This window comes from Pseudorasbora parva, chromosome 20 (genome assembly GCF_024679245.1).
Source record: "Pseudorasbora parva isolate DD20220531a chromosome 20, ASM2467924v1, whole genome shotgun sequence".
NCBI lineage: Eukaryota > Metazoa > Chordata > Actinopteri > Cypriniformes > Gobionidae > Pseudorasbora > Pseudorasbora parva.
The window spans coordinates 27,206,518-27,219,938 of NC_090191.1; the positions used below are offsets into that span (position 1 = coordinate 27,206,518).

The 13,421-nt window shown below is 38.2% G+C and overlaps 1 protein-coding gene across 1 annotated transcript in view; it reads left to right on the top strand.

Moving 5' to 3' along the window:
• Window positions 1–13,421, top strand: part of snd1 (staphylococcal nuclease and tudor domain containing 1) — a 203,233-nt gene that overhangs the window by 128,904 nt on the left and 60,908 nt on the right. The window lies entirely within an intron of this gene.

Genomic DNA, 13,421 nt, shown 5'->3' on the forward strand with positions numbered 1-13,421 from the left:
TTCGAATGAGCTTCTTTTGGGAATAATTTGGCTCTCTGCAGTTTTAAATCATTTCCTACCCTTAAAGGGATAGTTCACTCAAAAATGAAAATTGTCATTATTTACTCATCCTCAAGTTGTTTCACACCTTTGAGTTTCTTTGTTCTGCTTAACACAAAAGAAGATATTTTGAAGAATGTTTGTAACAAAGCAGAGAGCGCAACCATTGAATACCATAGTGTTTTTTCCCCTACTATGGTAGTCAATGGTTGTTCTCTCTGCTTTGTTACAAACATTCTTCAAAATATCTTATTTTGTGTTCAGCAGAAGAGAGAAACTTATACAGGTTTGGAACAACTTGAGGGTGAGTAAATTATGAGAAAATTTCCATTTTTGGGTGAACCATCCCTTTAACTGTGTTCAGTGTAGCTTAACGGATTTTGGACGACTCTCCAAAATTGTTATTCTACAATCCTGCCCCATAAATGCTCATATACAGACACATAACTGCAGACCCTAATTTTAACCACTGCCAGTCAAAAGGTTGGGGACTATGTTTGTTTTGTTTTTTGCTGTTTATTTTATTTATATTTTTTATATTCACAGATACCAAGGCTGTATTTATTTAATCAGAAATGCAGTAGTTATGTAGCCTGACGTGGTCATACTCGATTCTAGTCTGATACTGTTCCATTGGGCTGTGATTATGGGGCGTTTTTAACTGAATGAGACTGAATGTCAAATGTCAACAGAGCCCAACTGCACTGTTGCCAAGTCCGCATTTTTTTCCACGGGTTGTTTTCCATGTCCACTTGTTGAAGTGACTATTATGTGATATATTGACCCGTGAATGCGAATTTTAGCAGGCAACCTTGCTAAAATAACCCACATTTAACCTAAGACCCCCAAAACAGCATTTTTTTCTGGCGTTGTAAAAAAGATTTTAAGGATACACAGAGTACTTACCAACATGATCATCATTTCAGAGAGAAATAGTGAAGATGCATGCATATACAAACCAGCTCTTCGTTTAGGATTTGAACGAATATAATCCAAGCGGCTTTGACGTGCATGATTACGTTACTGTTTATCATCTGTCCGTCATTGTCTAAAGCGCGCCCTGATGATTTCATTGGTCCAAATAGTTTCTTTTCGGGAATAATCACTCCTCTATGGATCGAGTCCAGACAGAACCACCCGACCGATGTAAAATATTATGACAATTAAAACTTCTGTTAATTATATGAAAATAGAACACCATTAATTCACTTCAGCTTCAGCATTAGTGTTTTGTTGCACAATGAACAATTTGCAATTTTTGTGGAAACCATAGTACATTTATTTTCTTTTTCTAGGATTCTGTGATTAGAAAGTAAAAAAAGCACAGCATTTATTTAAAGCAAAAATATTTTCTAACTTTAAAAGTGGATTTGTCTGCTTCTACTTCCACGTTCAATCATTTTAATGTGTATTTGATTAAAGTACTCATATACTAAGTATCAAAGTGCAGTGGGCCTTTGCTAAGTAAACCACCCTGGTCGAAAACATCCACCAATACAAATGTCTTGATCCGTCATCTCTGGAAAGGAAATCATGTCTGATATTAGCAATATTACAAATGTAGCTCAATACTCATTGATCAGAGCACAAGGGCGGCTGTGAAAGATGAATTGCAGTTATTTCCGCCAATGATTTTAACAACCAGGCTGTTAGAGTCCCTCCAGAAGCTCGCTCAATCGTTCTGGCTTCCAATGGCATCCTTTGTCCAATCGGATGTCTCCATTCACACACTGTGACTTATCATGCTCTCATTCATTACCCTAAAGTGGTCATTTAAATATTTGTTCACTGCCTCTGTTAACATTCTTTCACACCACGGGCCATTGTTTCCTTTTGATCATCTCAGCTTGAGCCATAACCATAGATGGAAAGATTATTTGCACAAGTCACGATACTTCTCGCCAGCCAGGGTGTTTGCTTCTCAGCTCCTGACGTGAAGAGAGCAGTGCGCATACCCCTGTGGGGAGAGATCAAGAGTATTGATTTCCCCTCCTTCCCTCCTCTGGTCTTTATGTGCCTTGTGGAGACGAGCTTAAAAGAGGATATGAAGGAAACACTTTTATTATGATGTGACCCCATGTGTCTTCCAGCTGGACGTTTGGGATTTCAGATTAGTTCTGCTGGGTTCGTCTCAGGAGTTCTTCTGAATCTCTTGGAGAACTTTTGAGACGCTGTGGTCTAAAGATAATTTGACCCCAGAGGAGCCGCACCAGGTTGTGAAGGTGCCTCAGATGTTGTAACTGTTATCTATGTGGTGAGACTGGAAGAGCTTGTCGTGGGGTCTTTTCAGGATTGATTGCTCCATAAAGCCATGTAGGTCATTTAGAGGGGACCACCGCAGCTGCACGAGTCCCATCGACTAAATATTGACCTGTTCCCACAGAGGCCATGGGAGGCATTAGAATAAAGGCTTCATATGCCTTTAAAACATCCATGCGCTCCCTCTTAAGCAAATGCACACAATGCACTCAATGCAGGCATATAAATGCTTTTACAAGAGCAAGTGCCGCCACTCACACAATTTCAAACTTGCACAATTCGTTAAGTGTTTGCATGAGTGTGTGTCAGAGGATTTGTGTGTGTAGTATTAAAGCTGCTTAATGTAAACTGTTCAACAATGCAGCAGCGCTGGCAGACTTTTAAACGAGCGCCATTTGGGAGATGCTTTAACACTGCCGTCAACATCTGCACACAAAACTGGTGTTACTTCCATATCTTTTACCAGCGTTCCTAGTGATTTGGTACTCGTTTTCACCCCTTCAGCCTTAAAGGTGCCCTAGAATGAAAAAATTAATTAACCTTGCCATGGTGAAATAATAAGAGTTCAGTACATGGACATCACATATTGCGAGTCTCAAACATCATTGCCTCCTACTTCTCATGTAAATCTCGTGAATCCAAAACTCCACGGGAAAAAAAAGTGCTTCTCAACATAAACCCAACCGTGATGCAAGCGTTGGGGATCATTTATATGCACGCCCCCAACATTTGCATCTGTCCAAACATGTTTATTGTCAGGCGGAATTGGAACGAATCATCAGGTAAACAAGCTGCATGGACACACTTCATGTTCCAGGCTTTGCAGATGATAGTACCCTTCCCAGAGATAAATGTCAACAGTCATGCTTGATGTTTATTATAATCGGATACCACAACAATTTAATTCAAGATCGTTCATTTGTACGGCCCATTTCAAGCAGGCTTTGCTCAGCGTCTTAAACTGAAGAAAGTGGCAACTATATTCCTGCAAGTAAGTAGTGATTTATCCACTTATTGAGTGTTTAAACAATTTCTGATTAAATTGAAAGTTTCTTAGAGACAGCATTGTCTAGATAACGCAAGATGCTAGTACAGTAACAATAGGAAACACCAACTACCATACAAAACTAAATAGTGTGTCTAATGACAAAGGGTATTATTATTTTGTATGACAAAATACAACCGTAGATCCTTTGCTTAGATCATTCACTCGATCCTTCTAGCAAACGTCACCTTTTCCATCATACAAGTTAAAACGATAGTCATTTGACAAGGCTATTCATTTTGTAAAAATATAAGTTATATATTAATATTTTTGATAACTGAAGTATGGTGTTTCCTATGAAGTTTTTGCCTATTTGTATTTCAGATTAGGCTACATCAGTCACAGCGTAATGTTTGCCTACATTGTGACTAACGTTATATAAACATGCAATATCGTTGACGAAAAAAGACAAGTCTAAAATGTAGGCTGAATGACACACTTTAAGCAGAACATCTCAAATGGAGATTGATCAAATGCAGCTTACTTGTTTAGTGTTTTCAGATCGTCCGTGCGCGAGAGAGAGCTCGCGTGCATATGGTTGTCAAATTGGACATGTTTAGGTAAAAACCGGAGTGTATACAGGTTTCTTTTCACAGAAAAGCTGTTTGGGGGATTTAATTACTGAAATCTGAATGATCTGAATTAATGATCTGAAAACACCAAATAAACAAGTAAGCTGCATTTTATCAATCTCCAGTTGAGATGTTTTGCTTAAGTGTCATTTAAGTCGCATTTCCACCACAGGAACTTTACCCAGGAACTAGGAAATTTGGGGTGGTACTCGGTGTGTTTTGACCGCAGGAACCAGGGTCTAAATAAAGTTCCGGGTAAATTTTTCCCTCCTCCAAACAGCCCTGCTTGCGAGGTAGTACTTTTTCAAAGTTCAGGATCTTTCGAGGGCGGGACTTCGGCGCTGAACATGCTGATTGGTTTAGCATTTTATTTCAACTGGCATTTTTAAAAGTCTTTTGCGAGGTTCGTTCTGTGACAGTAAATATTAGTCTTGCTCTCTGTCTGATGGCGCGCGTTCGTCTCAGCCATCTCACGTTCAATGTCCGTAATAGCTGATAATATACATTGTCCTTTTAAATCTAGCTTTACAAGCTTTCTGAATATGCTGTGCTGCTGAATCTGCATATTAGTGCTCTTTTCTGTCATTGTTAATTACCTCTTTAGTAAACCTATACATAACCAGCAAAAGCAGCACAGCTTGAATCTCTTCCATACTCGTTATTCATTTTTTTACAGTCTTATTTTTCACCATGTAAACGACCTGACCGATTACTATAAGTGTGCGTCCTTACATGACGTGACAGCACGCGCCGCACTCTGACGAGAGGGAAGCTCATTTTTCTGAGGGGTAAACTTTTTATTTCGTAAGTTATGAAGATAATGTTGGAATAATGACACAGCGTATATTGCCCAAGGTAGTTTTTACTTTTACTGCACCTGACAGAAGAATTTTTTTTTTTCTGAGATGATTATTACACTTAACAAATAAATCGCTTATATAATACTGTATTAGTCCTGGCCGTTAAGAGTTGCTATGGCTACAGCTAACACATTCCAGCTGGTGGAGAAAACAGCGTTGACATTTTTGATGCGGCAGACAAACTGCATGTCACAAAATGATTGGGATTGAAAGTCATCACATATAAACACCAGATCAGTTTAGATAACGTCTCATGTAAACAGTCCACTAAATCTTTCAATCGAAATGACAAAAAAAGTGTGCTTGTAAACGTGGCTAGTGTCACGCAAGAATGATTACTCTCCGTCACTGACTTGGAGGAGCAGTCGCGCGCAGTCCTACATCACCGGACTAATTTGCCTAATCTTCACAGAACTTTAGATCGCGGTGGAAACGCAGACAGTAGCAGGACTGGGGGGAGAAAAGATCCTGTAAAAAAAGTTCCTGGTACAAATTGTTCCGGGTAATTTTGGTGGAAACGGGGCTTTAGTCTATCTGTGTTGTGTCGGGACGGTTGTGTCTGTGTTGTGTCGGGACGGGACGGTCAGGACTCACGAGCCGCTTTACTGAACTTCTGTGAGCTGCTGAAATAAGCCAATCAGAGCAGAGCTCAACATTAATATTCATGACTCTTCCAAATAAGGCAAAAACAGAGCGTTACATCTTAGGGGCAATTTATTGGGTTGTAAATGGACCTGTAAAACTGTATATGGACAATTTTTGCCCTTAAATAAGCCACATACCCTCTATGTAGATATCAGAGAACAATTTAACATATTGTCTCAAATCATTCTAGGGCACCTTTAAGTAATACAGATAATGAACCGTTTTACAACTTTCAGTTTTTTCCCCCCCAGTAATTCCAGGCATTTTGTTTTCGAAACATGCGCTGTACATGGTAGACCAATCACAACAGACGTGGCCATCTGGCCAAACAGTTTAACATTCACATTTTAATCTACACTGTAAAAAAAAAAGTCACTGCCTGAAATTAAGTACAATCGACTTGGATGTTTGTTTTTTTAATTTAGATTATGCTAAACTGACTTTTGACTGAACAAATTAGATACATCTTGTATAACTTATTTATTTTTATTTTGATGAGTTAAAATTCTGTAAGAACATGTGTTGCCATAGCGTGCGTGCGTCTGCGTGCGTGCGTCTGCGTGCGTGCGTCTGCGTGCGCGTGCTGTTGGCATTTTTTAAGTTTACATATTCCTATTCAGCTTAATTTTTTAAAAATTTTAGTACTTTAACCAACAAAAATGAGAAACTAATGAAAATAAACAAGTTAGTTTTTTCAGTGCAAGTAAATCACCATTTTAGTATAGCTTGATTTCAATTAATGTTTTATGTTTTCAGTTAACTAACACTGAGTTGAAAATGTGATACAAATATAGTTAGTTTGCATACACATTTACATTTGCTGAATTTTGATGTCAGAAATATTTAAAACCAAGAGAGAAAGTAGAGTAATATGTTATGGTTAAAATAAAAAAGATCAGAGTGTCCCTTTTAAGATGCCTTCTCAAGATGTATACCTGTCAGTTTAAAACTTGCATTTAAAAAAATGTATAATGTATAATGCAGTGCATACATTTATTGCTGTAATTTACTCACTTACATTCACTCAAATTAAATGGACCTTTGACCTTTGGAGTTTTATGAACTTAATTTCTGTGCGAGTTTTGCTCGCTGCTGTCTCAATTCATTGACTGTCCCACTGAAGCACTTTCTTTAGTGCATAGCTCAAATTTGAGGACGGTACACACACACACACACACACACACACACACAATGCATTACAGCATTACTCCCTCATGAACTCCATCCCTCTAACAGTTATGTTCCTGCGAGTTTGGACCTATAGCAACAATCAAACATTTTCTGCCAGTCTGATGGAAGTGTCTATAGGGTCCTCTTACTGATGTATTATTTCTGCTTTCCTTTTTCAAAGAGGTTTAACAGAGCTCTCTCGCTCACTCTCAATCTATTGACCCTCACACGTTGGCCTTAGATTGAGCCATTGATTTGAGCTGTTAAAATGAACCTTCTTCCTTGTTTATTCTTCACTTCTATTACTCTGTTACTCAATTTGCTACTGTTTTATGAGGGTTTCTTTTGATTAAAAGACCCTCTAACTATATGTTGCCTTCCAAAATAGATCCTCCTCCATTAGTGTTTCAATCCATTATTTATTTGGAAGGGACTGATCCATTTTATGGATTTACCCTGAAACCTCTGCTGTTTTAGTTATCCAATGTCTGTGTGTGTATGACTTTTTATGGACAGTATGTGTTTAAGTAAACATTACATAACAGGAATAAAGTGTATTTGCTGCAGAAGATTAAGGCTTTCTGGACAAATTTTATCGCTCTAGTTTGAGGACAGCATTTTCCCAAGACCTTCTGAAAAAGCCTTAGTTGTTAAAAATAAACATTACCGTATAGTTTAGTTATTAATAATAAATAGCTGAAATATACACATTTTTCGAAATTCTGCATGTGTGGTGTACCTTTAGTGGAAGGGCCCAAAATAATTGTATTATTAGTGTGTTAGTGATGATTATAGTCTCAACCATTTAATTATTAATATGGAGATTTCACTTTTTTGGGAGGATCAAATTCAGTTCTCTTTTAGTGGTAGTGCTAGAAATATTATTTATTACATTTTCCAGTTATTACTGTATTTTTAAAAAAATTCACTTTTTTAGAAAAGTGTTAGTATTTGTCTATAATTAGTTTTATATAGAAACAATATAAGTCTGTATACGGTCCTTATTTAGGTAATAAATGTGTTTTTGCCGTATCCAGGTGCTATCAGACGCAGTGTTTCGGAGCATCTCAAGCACTTTACGAACTGTACCGTGTGGGCCATCTGGTGTATCTGAATCCTGCTCTGGCTGACTGTCCTTCCTGTTATGCATTTACCTCACAGATGGCACCACATGGTGCTATAATTTGACGTCGTTGCTATGGTTACACAAGGTTAAGTGCCACCTCTGAACTCTGCAGTGTGCCTATTGTGTTTCACTTGTGCTTTCATGGTTTAAGCATGACTAAGATGTTGCATGTGAGTTATGTTTGTCTTGTGGCAGTGGCTGGTTAAAACATTTCCCCAGTGCCTGAGGTCTCATGCTTGAGTTAAAGCTGGCTTGCAACATCTACGTTTTCTTTTTACTGTGTTTAGCTGTAATTATGTAACACACACACACACACACACACACACACACACACACACACACACACACACACACACACACACACACACACACACACACACAAACAAACATGGTTTTTACCTCATAACAGCAGTCTTCATATAGTGGAACTGGAACCTCGCAGCAGTGCTGTCAACAACCGTAATAACAGCGTTAACACAACACGCAGCTGGAACTTCAGACGATCCTGGCATCGATGAGGCAATTTCCCCCCCAGAACAGGAACACACACACACACACACACACACACACACACAGTCCCAGATTTCTTTTCTTTTTTTGTTATATGAAAGTCACAGTTGAACTGCTTTGATTTTTTTTTTCATGCTTTGATTTTTATTTATTTTTTGCTACTTTTTAAATCCAGTTTATATAAGATTTTTTTCCCCATTAACTAACTAAACATAATTAAATAAAATACAACATTTTTGGGGTGTATATAGAATGCATAAAACTGTCGCTATGAAATTAGCCACAGCTAGAAAAAAAGGGATTTTTATAATTTAAAAAAATTTTAAAATTGTAATTTCAGGTTTGTTCATCTCTGTAAGGGAATCAATCAATCAATCAATCAATCACAACTAGATTAAAGACACCAGTGAAGGGGGAAAGAAAATTAAGGTAGCTTTGTAAAAGTATGCAGAACTGAAATCCCAATAGTTGCCTAAGAAACCCACATTAGTTTTCAGATGTATTAATATATTTTTCTCACGTTGGTCTCTCTGGACCAAATCTCATTGATTCTTAGCTCGACTGTTGAAAACATGTCCGTCCTGATTTCAGCTGCTTTCACTGGGTGCAAGATATCTACTTTGACCCTTTTAAATGATCCATAATTTAGACAATTTTGAATGAAAGAGCAAGAGAGATCATGAATTTTAATTTTACATTTTGAGTTGAAATAGATGGCAGTTTAAATGCTGGTGGAAAGTTTGTTGCGTCAGTTATCAGTTAAAAGTGGCAATGGGAAAAAGGTTTGATTGAGCTGGATCATCGGGGTGTGTGTGCGTATTTGTGATTGGCCGTCTGGCATGTGTTTCCGTGCTCATAATGGGTCCCATGTTTGAGAGATTGTGTTCAGACAGCATGTCTGTGACACTGATGTATGTGCCCTGAAGCTTAATCAATACATGCACCGATACACACATTCTCCACCTCTCACCCCGCAAGTTAGTCATGTGTGAGCTAAGCTCGAGCTAACACCCAGGAAAGTTCACCTTCATCGACCATCACACACTCGCGTAAATAAAACGGCATGTTCTACTAACCACAAAGCACAAGGATATGCACAAGCAAAGTGTGTGTGATCCAATAAATGAAGTGTGTCTGAAAAGTTTAGTTGAGTGTGAGGAGCTTGTTTGTTATACAAATCCCTTCTATGGGCAAAATAAAACTGCTTTAATATTTTAGTTTGTATCGATGTTTCACACACCTTTTCTGACGTCAGCACTGGATTTCTCTCCTGAATTTTAGAGGAAAGGAAACATCTCATCATAGACAGGAGGACAGTTTTCTGGTTGTTAATAAGTCATAATAATAATGTATTATTGACTCACTCTATCCCTACCAGCACTTTTGGTAACACTTTAGTAGGGGGAACACACATTCACTATTAACTATGACGTTTGCCTCCATAAACTACTCATTTACTGCTTATTAATAGTTAGTAAGGTAGTTTTTGTAGTATTTAAGTTTAGCTATTGGGTAGGATTAAGGGATGTAGAATAATTGTTTATAACAACTGCACACATAATCATTTCATTGTTTTTGTAAATAATAATGACATTTACTTATTTGTGAATTGTACGGCAGTGTTCTCAGTCTTGTACTTGGACATTAAATCTACCATTATACTATGAACGCTAGTGTCAGATGCCTTCTCTCACTTACAGGCGGTATTAAAGTACCACCACGGCAAGACACTTCATAATGAGGTGTTATTTAATGAAAATGAAAGGAAGCATAAACTACTTACATATGCAAATGAATGTCACAAATTAGTGTTAAATCGTGTGTCGTCATCTTTCAGAATTACTTAACGGGCAATAGTAGCACAGTCACGTCAGGATATTCTTCCTGTACTTCACCAACATGTTGGACTTTGAGTTACAGAGCGAGAGAGACGCCCTCTGTAATTGGTCCATGCCATAAAATAAGATTTAAAGTCTGTGAAGGGCTTTCCGGTGATTAAAAGCAAGGGTCCTGAGAGTGTGTATATTATTCTGGGAGTGCGTTTACTGTTTGGGGATTCTGTATATCATTTGTAGGGATGCTCTCAGGCAAGGTTAAGCAGGTTGAAGCTTTAAATTAATGCAGATTTATATGTCTGTTATGAGTCGTTGCTGTATCATCATCCTTTCTTGTGACCATCAGCTCTTAAATATAAGATCATCCCTCACCGTGACCCATCTGGAGTGGGCAGGGCCCATTTTTCCACTAAAAGCGAACCACACTGGAAATCAATCTCTCTCTGTTTTAATGTTTCTCCTCTGTGAGGCATTTTTCACACTTGCAGAAGCCATTTGTGATCCAGCGGGAGCCATGTTGGCTCAAACGCTCCATCCACAGGGAGCCATGGTGGCTCTGGAAACCTCCACTGGGAGCCATCTGGGCCAGCTATCTAAGACTCCGCCTGCCCTTACATGCTGGTGTGTTTTCTTGTTTCTGTGGGATGAGCGGCTAGTTTGGATTGGTGTTCAATGTGTCGATGGGCACCCGGCAAAACACGTGACCATCCACCTACAGTCTGTCACACCCCCAATTTCACACTAGGGTCCATTATTGAGTGTGTTAGTGTTTTACTGAGGGGGAGAAAGAGATTATCACACAAACTTATTTGTTTTTATCAAATAGCTGCTAGCATGTCCATGTCCATTTACTGTTTTATAATACAGCAAAATCTCATTACTATCACCTATGTAGGGCGGGCAGACTTTTTTAGCTCAATTTTGGTTTGTCATAGTGAACAAATTTCTTTTCTAGACATTTAAAATGACATTTAAATGACAAGCGTCAGTGCTACTCTCTTGTAACCCAATGCTGCCATATTCCTCATAACAAACTTGCACAGTTGCGATCGCTAAGAGTGCATAAGTGGGGTTTAGCGTCCCTTGCCAATTATGACTGAAACCTCACACTAACCAGCCAATCTTTCAGCATGGCTGACTCCAGAATTACTTTACAATGGTAAATTAGTACTGCAAATGTGGTAATGCACCGCACTGGATGAACGGAAACTTGATGCATCAATATAGGCGTTATGAAATCCACCTGTGATATATCTTACATGATCCCCATGGAAAGCTTTTCTGCGGCGGCTCCCTAATCACACTGAAGCATTTTCCCATGTTTTTTCATTTATCCATGTTGTCTTTGTGTGTATGAGTCATGGCGTTGTGCCAGGAACGAATACCGAAAAGATATTAATCTGTATGGTTTTTGGGCCATTCAGATTAAACTCATGTAATTGTATATTGCTTTATTAAAGCTTACATGAAACGTTTGACGTTTTCTCCGAATTGCAGGCGAGTGTGTTGAGTTTGACCTTGTATTTGGATAAGCAGGAGATTTTAAATTTATTTGCCAAGATAAAGGCCATATGTTTTTCTCTCTAACTCAATCTCTCTCCCACACAAAGAACTTTAAGCCTAAGAGACACGGTGTAGCAGAATTGCAATGTCTGTATAAAGGCTAATACATATTACCTAATTTTAATTAAAATGGGTGATAACACAGTAGTAGCTGACACTTTGAAATGCATCACAACAGCTTTGGTGGCAAAATAAAATGCGTATTAACTTCCACAGCTTGTTAAAGTCACAACAAAAGGCATCAGCTTTGTGACAATGCACAACACTTTTGGAACAAATTTATTTATTGTGATCTATTTTTATAGTAAGTAGTAAGTGTTTGACAAGTACCATGTTTAGTAATTGAAAAAAATGCTAACCTGAACTGGAATTTTCTGGGTTCAGCAAAGATGTAAAAAATCGTTAGTGTTTTTTTTCTGTAGTTACCTCACAGAGGACCATATTTAACACACTGTACAAACTAGTACAAAACATTTTTTTGCTGTTTTCTGTTGTAATTTTCTCATCAATTACATTTTTATTTGTTTATATTAAATGGTGTTACAAATACATTTAATAGCCTAGTTATATTCAAGGAAGGACACTTTTTTTCTATTATTTTATGTAATTTTACTAACCACTGAAAATATGAGATGTAATTCAGTATATGCTTTTAAATGATACGTTTTGTTTTTTTGTAAATAATTAATTGCTTCCTAAAACACATTTAACAATTGAAAACCACCATGAATATTAATTCTTGAGTTTAACTTTGTGAAATCTATTGTGTTGTGTTGAGTGACTAGGATGCATTAGAGCTGGTGGACAGATGAAACAGACACACTAAAGATAGAGTTGTGGACTATCCTGCAGCATGTGCTGCCAAATAATTTCTAAAAAACCCTTTGTCTGACATTGAAAAAGACACCACTCCCATCTAATGCTTGATTATATAACACAGGAGGCTAACAAAGAGTCGCCCAATCTATGATCTGCAGCAGAGTTTTGCATCTTCAGTGCAAAAATGTATCTGAAATTTAAAGCATGTATGTAATGGAATGAATGCAATTGAAATTTGATGGTGGGTGCATTTGTCATTTAAGTATCCACTTAGCAGCTACCAAAAACCATGTAATCATCCTCACAGAAACATGTTAAAATCACCCTGAGCACCTTCCAGAGCAACACCCTGGCAGCCCCCCCACAATAAACTAGCATCATTTAATATTAAAAAAAGCAAATCATTTTATTAGACTGGTCCCCTTTGATTAACTCTGCTCTCTGTTCCAACAGCAAAGTACACACGGTGCGTAAAGCTGGCTGTGCTAGACCTAATACATTTAGCCCTCTGGCTAAGGCCAACCCAGATTACCGGAACATTCTGAGCGTGAACCCGGCTGGAGCCATTACCTTTTGCGTGTAGAGCATTAGTTTGCCGCCAACCAGGGCCGGAGTGGGAGGCTAGTTGTTTGTCCCCATAATGTGAGGTTGGTTGTCATTCTTGTGTTTAATCAAAGTGCCGATTATGCCCTCATTAAAAAGCTTTTACTCTCCCTGCGTATGCAGCCTCTGCCTCCAAAGTAATTCCCAGCAGATTTCCCAAGGGGCTTCCTGGCTGAACAACCGCACTCTTAATCGTTTGACTCTTGGAGTGTCTTTTCGCAACACCTGCCTGTTCCTCACAAACCTTTTTCAGCAACACACACTTACACAATGTAGAAGTTTTGCTTTTTTGATGGATCGCAATAGTTTAGAAAGATTATTTGGGGGCTTACATTTTTAGTGGTGCTTGCTAAGGCAGCCTGTAAATTTTAGTAT